Raw genomic sequence first — 11,011 nt, 5'->3', positions numbered from 1 at the left:
TTGCTTTGGTGTCTAACCTGCGTGGCCAAAGTAGGCCACACCAGAAACGGTTAATAAAGGATCTTTGGTAATGCTAAACCATACTGTTTGTCTGTCCAGTTTCCACTAAAGTACACAGTAAAATTGACAGTGTTATTAAGTGTTAATTTTTCAGAGACATATTTTTCAGTGTTCATTAGTGTTAATTAGTGTAACTTCGGGAGTTGTTTGAACAAACATGTACACCCACGGTGTAATTAAAACTCACAACTTAGTGTTTTAAGTGGGTGTGAATGTACGAACTCTGGGGTCGAGTCATTTACACTTCCGGTCCTTCAGGTGAGATTTTTGAAAAGAAGATGGACGCCATTGAAGTACAGCGCGGGATAGTAAAAGGTAAATTCATTTGTTCCCTCTACTACTGTAAGCTAGCATGAAAACTACGACAAATACACAATTAAGTAATGTCACATCACAGGTATATGTTTTCATACCAACGTGTTTTACCTACTATGAAATATTGGTGACGGTAGCTTGGTCGCTAGCTAGTAGCAAGGTCGCTAGCTAGCTCAGAAAATTATTGGTAAAACATCCAGCAAGCTAACATAACTTCGGTGGGTTATAACCTTATCAAATTGAAATGGTTAAGTTTATGTTAATTTGTAATACTTAAACTGTAAACTGACATTAATGTAATATTGGAGTCAACAACATCTTAAAGTCCTTTCTGAAATTCGAAAAGGCGGTTGGAATTTGAATACCCACTGAGGGAATAGCTCTAACATGCTAACGTAGCCTAGCTGATTAACATTAGAACTAGTTACAGCCAGAACTCCACTGTTCATAGCGATCTAACGTTAGTGTGCTGCCAAATGCTCACCTGGCACAAATTAATCTGTTGACTGACTAATTATAACAGTCTGTCGACTCATTGACGTTTGGTTGAACTGAACACTATTGCTTGCCTATAAAAAAAATTGCTGCTAGCTAACATTAGCTGAGACCACGAGGGCATTCGTTTAACTGTTAGCTGCTAGGCATTTTACCAAACAGAGGTGTAAGGTAACCGTTAGCCTGGTTGGTTTGGTGCAGTCTCCATTCTCTGTATGGCACTGGTATTAGTTTCTGTTAGAGTCTGTTGGCTTTATTTGGGTTAGATCAATTTCTTTGTTTCCTAACTTATAAAGGGTGCAGGTAAGCCAAAGAGTATAGAAGTTAGCTAGCTGATACTAATTTTAGATATTTGTAGAAATTGTGGTTCAATACTAGCTTGCAAGCACGTGCATAAAGATATTCAGTCCATCAGGCATAACGTTACAGCTGAGCAGAGTAAGAAATGTTAATTCTCTGAAATGATGAGCAGTTTTTTTATGGATATGGTAATATGTAGACGAGTTTACTGCCTAATAAAATTATTTAAGTTATTACTTAAATACTTTCTTACTGTTGAGTTTTGAGTTTAAGTTATTACTTAAATACAACTTACTGTTGCTTAAAACGTAGGGATTATATAAACATATTTTAAGACAAAAACACTTGCGGTTGAAACATTTGGTAACCTGTGGTAAATAATGTCAGAATAAAGTTTAGAAGTCCTTTGCTGGTTAGTTAATGAACTGCTGATAGTCAAATCATTGTTGTTCTTGTATTGATGTAATCATTTTCTTTGTTTTAACAGGGTCAGCAAAATGCTCATCAATGTCCAGTACCATGGAGAAAAAAGTACCTCAAACTGCAGCCTGGTTTTTCTTTTCAAAGTTTAATTCGAGAAGGTGAGGTTTTATGTGAGTTTAGCTAAAGTCCTTTTAGGCAAGTGCCTCCACTCGGCGGCCATATTGCAACGCTTTTTTTTTTTTCCTTTTTTCTAGCTTGTTTAGACTATGAATCAGCCTGACCATAGGCATGTTTCTTAATGATTTCACACGCACACTTTGTATCCTGGCTGGAGTTAATGCAGATCCTTATGATCCTTTTTAAGAAATACATTTGAAATCAATCAAGGTTCAAAATCCCTGTGCACAGCCCTTTTGCAGGTGCTGATGGTGTGCAGTATAACTATTAAAAAGTCAAAAACTAGTATAAATCGCACACTGAAGGATATATTTTGTTGACTTTATTTGGCGTGAAGGCTTTAGATTCACGTTCAAACCTGATGAAGAAAATTGTGAAACGTGTTGTTCACGCCAAATAAAGTGGGTAAGGTTAAAAAAAAAAAAGATTTTGTTTTTTGTGAATTAAGTGAAATAAAATCGGAGACCGAATTTCTTAAAGCAGCCCTTTAAGATTCCAATTTTTTTTTCTTGTTCTTCAAACAAGGCACATCAATCCACTGGTGCAAAAGAAGAGAACACCTCTGCCATAGGAGATTCAGCAGAAAAAGGCCAAACAGGTGAGCAATTAAAATATCACTATAGTACAGTACGCTGTGTTTGGAAAATAGGGTCCCGCTGGATTTTCATGTAAAAATTGATTTTTTTGCATATTTTGCTAATATAGAGTCTAAGGAACAAGATTTTTTTTGTCTTCAAATTTTCACAATCCATCTTTAGTGTTTTTTTCTGTATGTTTTAAAATAAGCGATTATATCTAGTCCGAAAAGTGATTTTCACATTTTCTTCTAATTTTTTGACAATTAATTCCACTTTTTGCACAGAAAACCCCCAGATAATGTAGAAAGGTTGTTGGTTCTAAAACAATATCCATAGTTTTTAAACTTTGAGTGTCTGAAAAGTGTAAAAACACCTCCACCCTTGTTGCCTATGTCAAAAACTATTTCTTAATCTTTGCTTTTCTTGATGCTTTCCTTGACCTGCCATGTCATTCTATTGTCTACCTTAAGATACATTTGTCTTGGAAATAATCTATAATAGTACAGGCAACACAGTACACCACTAGGTGTCATAGGCATGGGTAGTTGAGTAACAGTAGGCAAAATTAAGAAACAAAAGAATATAAGGTACAAACAAACAGACAAACCATGGATGGCCCTCTCACAGCCTGAACTAATACAAAAAACAAATAACTCAAGGGAAAACATTGCTCAGACACTAAACCATGTGCATTTGCTCTCTTTAAAAGCAACGGGTTATCCACAGCCAAAAGGCCGGGCGTGCGAGAGAAGCAATGAAGTCTTAGAATTAAGAATTAAGCCATGTTCTTCCAACAACAACAACCACAAACACCCATGCGGCAAAAATATCAAATGACCGGCTGTGTTCTCCCAGAGAGAAAGCTACGTATATGATCACCACCTACGAGTGGGCGTGTGCGCCAGCGCTGCAGGTCAGCCTTTCTGCATACAGTACACACCTGGCTTTAAAGTTCACCATCCTGGTAGCATACCTTTCTGCCAAGGCCTGAAGGGGACGGGGAGAATATTTACTTCTGCTACACTGGCAGAGAACTCATGTGAAACAGACTGTGGGGAGGTGGAAGGGGTTTGAATGCTGTCCGGCAGTATTATGAGTGGAACGTCTTAAGGGGGCCCTCTTCCCCATACAGCCTGATCTTATAGTGTGTGCCAATTCTATCAAGACACTCCACAATTTCATACTTGGTAGACACCCATGTATCCTGGATTTTGTGGCGACCATGAAAATGGTTCTTGCAAAAGAATTTACATGTACATTATATTTAGCAGACACTTCTTGACCAAAGTCACTTACATACTGTATGTCAGCTATATTACAAGGGATCACATTGTCCCCGGAGCAACTTGGGGTTAAGTGCCTTGCTCAAGGGCATAACAGTAAAAGCCGGGAATTGAACCGACAACTTTCAGGCTACTGCACGCTAGCCCAGCTCCTTAACCACTACACTACCACTGCCCACTTGAAAGACTAGAGTGCCAGGTGGTAATATGGGTACAGTGTCAGGACCGCACACTGCAATCTCCCAGAAGAACTACATTTATTGAGTTAAAAACATAACTGATGATGACCCTGGTGGGTCGAAACGTTGCATTATGTGTTATGATTGCAGTGTGCGGACAACTACTCTTCTTTCCTTGATAAGCTTTTTTGTCCTGCACCTAGCCTCAGTGAGGTGGGATGTGCATACAACCACTTTGAAGAGGACTACAGTGTTAGGACCACCATGTCTAAGATATGCCGCAGCCTCTTCTAAGTGTCTCCTAGCACTAGCATAGACAGAAGTCAGGTACTCTTGATGTTGCACCACCCAATCAGTCGGTCGGTGGACTGTCCCTGTGGTCACCTCCAGTATTTCCAAGTAGGTGGTCGACTGGTAACTGTGGCTTCTGACCGAACATCAGCTCATATGGGGAGTGTTGTGTGGACTGGTACACGGTGGTATTATAGGCTAACAGGAGCTAAGGGAGCAACTGGGGCCATTTACGCTTCTTTTCAGGGGGTAAGGTCCTGACCAAGTCATGAAGTGTCCTGTTGAAACGTTCACATTGACCATTCCCCTCGGGATGATAAGTGGTGGTTCTAGTCTTTGTTATGATGTAGGTGTCACACAGGTGCTTCAACAGCTCCCCCTCAAAGCTGCGCCCCTGATCAGAGTGGATTCTCCTTGGCACACCATACACATAGAACCATCTCTCAGTTAGAATCTTAGCTACGGTGGAAGCTCTCTGATCAGGGGTGGGAAAGGCCTGGGTAAACTTTGAGAAAACATTTGTGACTACCAGAACATTCTCTTATCCTATGCTTGCCCAATCCAAGAGAGTAAAGTCAATGGAGATTATCTACAAAGGCTTAGTGGCTAACATATTTCCCAAGAAGGATCTGGCTTGGGTTGTCTTACTTTAGCAAGCACAGTGCTCACACTCAGAACACCACTTTTGCACCTCATGCCACATCTGGGGCCAGTAGCACCTCTGTCATATCAAATCTGTGGTCCTGTCCACCCCCAGATGGCCGTGGTTGTTGTGTAGGCTAGTGAGCACTTCGACTCGCAACACCTTTGGCAGTAAAAGCTGCAGCACTGGATCCCTAGAAGGAGGAGCCTGGATCGCTCGGTACAAGGTCCCATCCACTTCCTGTATCTGGGACCACTGCTTTATCAACCCTTGCAGGACTTTCAGGTCTCTTTTGGTTCGACCAGGGATGGTGTCCACCATACAAGATTCTGTCATCCAAGAGTCTTGGATAGGTGCACTCGATGCTTGCATGTTGGCTATGGCAAGCGGCAGGGGAACGTCCAGGCCGTGTGACACAGATCAGTGTACACGGTGAACGTGTTGCCCAGGAGATACTTGCCATTTTTTTCTGTGATTGCCCACTTGACTGCAAGGAGTTTGAGTTTCATGGCACTATAATTTGACATGTTCCTCTCACTTGGCCGCAAGCCCCGGCTAGCAAAGGCTATTGGTTGCTGTAACCCATCCTTCTCCTGTGACAGAACTGCCCCCAATTCTGCATGGCATGCTTCCGTCTCTAAGATAAAGGGATGACTGAAATCGGCATAACCTAGGACTGGTGCTTGAACAAGCCATTCTTTTAAGGCTCTGAATCCAGAAAAAGTTCTGAAGGCAAACCTGAACGTCACTACATTCAATGTTAACTATCCAATATTCAGATGTCTGTAATTGAAATGTATGCAAATTAGCGCATAATTAATGAGATATTGTTAAATTACATGCATAAACATATATTTTCAGAAAACTTGTAATGCAAAAAAGTTATTGCAAAAAAATATTGTCTCTACATAAATAATCAACTAGTACATTTTCATAAGAATATCAAAGAGTTAAATTTTTTACCCTATTCACCCATTCTATGTTGCCTATGGAGGCCAGTTTTAGGCCGCAAATGCTAATTAGCAGGTTTAAAACTAAAAAATCAGCTAAGTAAATATGATATTCAGAATCAGCACCCAAAAATTAGGCAGAATACCCTCTTTACCAGTGTTTTCTCACATTTGACACCCAAGTGATAGTAGTCCCAGTCTTAATTATGCATTATATAAATGATGATGTCATCTAAGTGTGAAAATGGATCGTGAAAATTTGAAGACAAAAAAAATCTTGTTCCTTAGACTCTATACTAGCAAAATATGCAAAAAAATCAATTTTTACAAGAAAATCCAGCGGAATTACACAAGACACCGTACTACTAGGAGAAATCCTTGTCTGTCTCGTCTCCAAAATGCAGAAGCCTAGCTTTGTGTTCCGGTAGTGTCTCATCAGTGGGCACATTCAATCTTGCAGCTCTGCACTGATCTGGCTGAACGTAAAGTATGTTTATTAGATTCAGTCAGATCTGCTTGCAGATCCAGTGCTGCAAGATCAAAATCCCACTGATTTCATGCTACTGGAACACGAAGCCAAGCAATTTGCTTCCTTCAGATACAGGTCTTGTTATAACCTCTCTGTACACTTTACAAGTTTACAATACTTCTGTTTGTCTGTAGAGACCCTCATCACACAACCACAGAAGTGTAATTATATTTTGAGCACTATCAGTGGTATTAAATAGCGTTTGTTTTTTGACGTTCTAGCTGCCCCCTTAGCTTTCTTGTTTGTACTCTGGAGTTACACTTTTTAGAGGGTGCATGTAAGTTTTCTCTTTACAAGTGTATCACTGTTATTGTTTCTTTTTTTACGCATAGATGGTCCAGGAGGTTCTGGAGAAGAGTTAAATGGGAGAGGAAATAATGGAGGAGTATAGTAGAGCACCTTGACACACTGTACAAGAAGGCATCTTCTGAATATCCTGGTCCATGGGTATGTTTCGTTTTGAATAAATTAATCTAATTGTATACAACAGTTAGGTCCAGTCAAACTATTAACTATTTTCTGACTGAACGAGAGGGATTCCATGGGTGGGGTTATCTCAGGACATCCCTACTCAGACTTAGGTAGTGCCATTTTTACATTGATCGATCCAATGTTATCGTTCCATTCATTCAAAGTGAGAGAACAGTGTAACATAACATCACAATTGACTGTTTGAGTGAGAAAAATAGAGTGCATGTAATAGGGTGAATAATGTAATGTGAAATAAAATGAAAAATCATTATTGTGCACATATAGCCTCACACAACCTGCCTGCAGAGTGACAAGAAAACCCTAAATTGATGTCTTTTAATCCAGGTATTTGGTAATAGAATTGCTATGTAAAAACAATATTGAACTGGTGATTGTGGGGTTGATAAATGCTATAAGGCAGAACCTTAGCTGTAGGAATATCTATTACCAACTACTAGGGATGTAACGATTACCGGTATAATGGTAAACCGCGATAAAAATGTTGACGATAATAATTACCGTTTTCATTTCAAACATCATGATTATCACTGTTGATTACCGCAGTGTGGAAACCGTGTGTTTAATCCTTCCCAGCTTCATCCAAGCCTGCTTTTGACATACAGTAGGCCTGGTACAATGGAACAAAACTGGTACCCTACTGATTTTGTTGTCTAATTGATGGTTTTAACTACGATTCGGATTAGGCTACACCTGATTTTAAAAGGCGGAACTTTTTCACTGTATGTGCACTATCATGTAGCCACTCTGCATCTTTTTATGTTCGCGTCCACATTAAATCCATTCCACTCACGTTATCAGGAGAATACAGTAGCCTAAAGTTTTATTTTGAACGCTTACTTTTGTCTCACTCATTGCATCCAAATAACAGAAATAGCAAACTCCAAGTTATGGTAGGGTAAGTTAAGCTATAAGCACATCCAATTAAACATGAAGAAAAAAGTGAACGGGACACTTTTTGAAACTATTTCAGCTTGTGTAGGCCTATCAGTGCTTTCTGAACATAATTGAACACACTTTTAGAAATACCGTGATGATACCGAAAACCGTGATAATTTTGGTCACTATAACCGTGAGGTTAAATTTTCATATCGTTACATCCCTACCAACTACACAGTGGCTCCATTTTCAAAAAACTCCTGAAGACACAGCTCTTTAGAGAACATCTCCTCTCATAGCACTACTTACAACAAGTCTTGCTGATCCTAGTACTTACCACCTGTCTTGAACTGACACTCAACTGTTTAAAAACAGCACTCACTGATGCACTTATTCTTACTGTACTCTACTGTTTTTAAATTGTTGAGAGAATTGCTTTAAAACTTAAACTGCTACCATGTTAGTCGCTTTGGTTAAAAATGTGTTAGCCAAATCTAATGTAATGTAATATTACTTAAGCATATTTTAGTGGCAAGAAGCGTTAAGTCTATATTTTATCCATAATCCATGTTTAATCACTCTTCCATTTTATAGCTTGTAATGTTGTCTGAATATATCTAATATAATTTTCCTATTGTTTTTAGAAGGATACCAGTACGTAGTCAAAGAAAAAGATATGCACTCGGCATTGTGACTGTTTCCTAATCTCAGGGATCCTTACTCCACCAATGGCTATGTAAGATTTTACTCATTTCCATTTAAGGTTATATATAATAATAATGTTCAACTATTGATCTGGATAATCATAGTTCTTGCCCACATTATTTTGCAGGAACACTTCTACGATGCTGGAAGAGGGACAGGCTATCTGGCATGGCGCCTAAAGCAACGAGTGTCACAGCGTTTGGTCAAGAACAGCTCGGGAGCCTTGGAATACATGAACACCATGAGCTTTTTAAGGAGGTAGACTTTCTAATGAGGAGACACAGCACTCAAAAAATCCTCCATAAAAATGCATGGGGTTAGTTTGTAACGTATGGTGTTGTTTACATATATCACACCCCCCTCCGTGACAAAACGTGGACATGTGAATACATTGAGCCAATCATGTGGTGTGTTGTGAAGACATTGATTGTGCCAATCATGTGTTGTGATCTTGCCGCTAGAGCAAGATTGGTGTTGTGAAGCCTGCCGAAATAGATGCCCGATAAGTGCCCAAAATGTGTTGCAATATGGCTGCTGAGTGGAGGGACTTGCCTAAAAGGACTTTGGGTATACCCACATGTAACATCACTTCATGGTGCATTATCTGTCTTGCTTATGGAAAATTGGCCCATTATTGCACATCTCTAGTAATAGGTTTGAAGCAAAACACAAGTTTGTCAAATTGTAAAAAATCTCTTGATTATATTGTTTTATTTCTTGTTTATGAAATGTTTACTCAGTGTTGCAGAGCATTTTCATGCATATGTGGTTATGGATTGTGAGGAACACTGTTTTATTGTTAGTCAATGATTTGTATGAGTATAAGGCCTTTGCTCAACAAAATGCTTATGGACCAAACTTTGACATATATATTGTACCTCTGCGCATTGATTTGAGCCATATCATGGCAAATGTTAATAAAAAAAGAAAAGTAATTAATTTGCTGTGGTTTGTTTAATATGTTTATTTTGATAAATATATGGCTCTAGAAACTAATTAATTAATTACTCCAATAGAGTTAATTTTGAAACTCTGATAAGAGTTAATTATGAATCACTGATGGAGTTAATGATACACTCCAATAGAGTTAATTTTAACTCTGATAGAGTTAATTATAAAACACTAGGCTAGTGTTAATATGGCAACACTATGGCAAGTGTTATTTTAACACTGATGAGTGAGGATTATATAAACTCTGGAATAGTGTTAAAATTAACACCCGTAGAGTAAAATTAACACTGGCCGATTTACTGTGTAGTGCAACAACAGGCTGGCTAGCTGGCTGGCTGACAGCTCAGACAACACACTTTACTTAACTCGCTATAAAACAGGGGTCTCAAACTCAACGTCATCTGATTGGAGGGCCGGCTATTTCTGAAAATGCAATGTTTTTTTTCAAATACCACACAAAACTGCAAACAGAAAGTGCAAGTGTTATTATCTAGTTTTAGACACCTGTGCTAGCAACCTTAGCTTATAAATAAAATAATGATAAAATAAATATTAATACAAATTATAAAACAAATGAAAAGCATAAAAACAGGTATGTGTGTGTTTCACACCAAATAAAAATATTTTCCTCTCATAACTTTTTTAAACCTGGCAAACTAGGCATCAGGGTTAAGAAAGCAACACCATTGGATTTGTATATCAAAATTTCAAAAGGCCATGGCTTGAAAGTGGTCAGAGATAAAGTCCTACTGTAAATGTAAAAATCTTTGAGTAAAACAAAAGTTTATGAAGGGGGTAAATTTACCCATCTAATTTGCTACTGGATGGCAAGCACCTCAAATTTTGCACCTTTCAGTAAATACTGGATGAACATATTTGAGCAGGTTTACTTTCCTTTTTTCATATTACCCATATAACAAATTAACAGGAAAACACCTAAGATGTATACCAACACCTAAGATGTATATGGTTTCTAAACCACAAGGCCTGGCCTACAATAAAGTATTCTGGTCAAATCAGTTCCTATCGCGGGTAATCTGAGTACCCAGAAGTTTGCATCATATTGCGGGTGACTTTGTAGTTTAGAGCCCTATTTCTACTAGCCCTGCTATCTGTACCAGGTCCATTACGGACACTATCATCACGATTACCACTGCAACCAACAAGCTATGTTGGGCAGAGGGTCGAAATAAGCATAAGCACCTCCATTCAATAGACAATCGATCATAATCTCCAAAAGGATATTCTCCTTCAGATTTAGAATAGGTGAATAACATAGCCTACCTAAGACTTCATCACACGTAAACGTTTTTCAACATTTGGTGTAGGCCTATTTCTGCTTCAATTTATGCAACATATGGCCTGCATCGCTTCCGCGTCATTAAATGTACGTCTTTGTGTTTCTCGCGTGTAATACAAGTATTTCCTGAAAACTTTGCGCAGCGATTTTGGGTTTGAATGAAGCTCTGGATGTCTAGCGCATAGTGGAGCAGAGTACAAATGAGATTTGTCACCATACTTGGAACTATCGTCTATTTTAATCAGTATCGTTGTTTGTTGCAATTTAAAAGTCCCAAGGGCCGGATTACGTTATTATTTTGACATACGTCGCGGGCCGGAGTTGGGCCGGACGCGGGCCGGATTTGGCCCGCGGGCCGGGTGTTTGAGACCCCTGCTATAAAACATGCAGCTAGCCCGCAAAAGGTCTCTCTTACATAGCCTACACTTTAGCTGAGGTCTGCCCGCTGGAAGACGGTACACAAA

General features: G+C 39.0%; 2 long non-coding RNA genes across 2 annotated transcripts; both read left to right on the top strand.

The window, feature by feature from the left end:
- The first annotated feature begins 360 nt into the window (after positions 1 to 360).
- Positions 361 to 2,371, top strand: LOC143124804 (uncharacterized). The gene is made up of 3 exons (XR_012987096.1): positions 361 to 375; positions 1,658 to 1,751; positions 2,296 to 2,371. It is a non-coding gene; the product is annotated as an uncharacterized LOC143124804 (long non-coding RNA).
- A 4,110-nt stretch (positions 2,372 to 6,481) lies between these two features.
- LOC143124803 (uncharacterized) lies at positions 6,482 to 8,488 on the top strand. Its single transcript, XR_012987095.1, has 3 exons — positions 6,482 to 6,670; positions 8,236 to 8,327; positions 8,424 to 8,488. It is a non-coding gene; the product is annotated as an uncharacterized LOC143124803 (long non-coding RNA).
- The last annotated feature ends 2,523 nt before the right edge of the window (positions 8,489 to 11,011 follow it).

Source organism: Alosa pseudoharengus, unplaced genomic scaffold (genome assembly GCF_046254945.1).
Source record: "Alosa pseudoharengus isolate Yale_2024_CS ecotype anadromous, Long Island Sound unplaced genomic scaffold, YU_APseudo_1.1 YU_APseudo_1.1_scf_15, whole genome shotgun sequence".
Taxonomy (NCBI): Eukaryota; Metazoa; Chordata; class Actinopteri; order Clupeiformes; family Clupeidae; genus Alosa; species Alosa pseudoharengus.
Note: the sequence above shows the minus strand (reverse complement) of the source record. Positions and strands in the feature narration are given on the sequence as shown.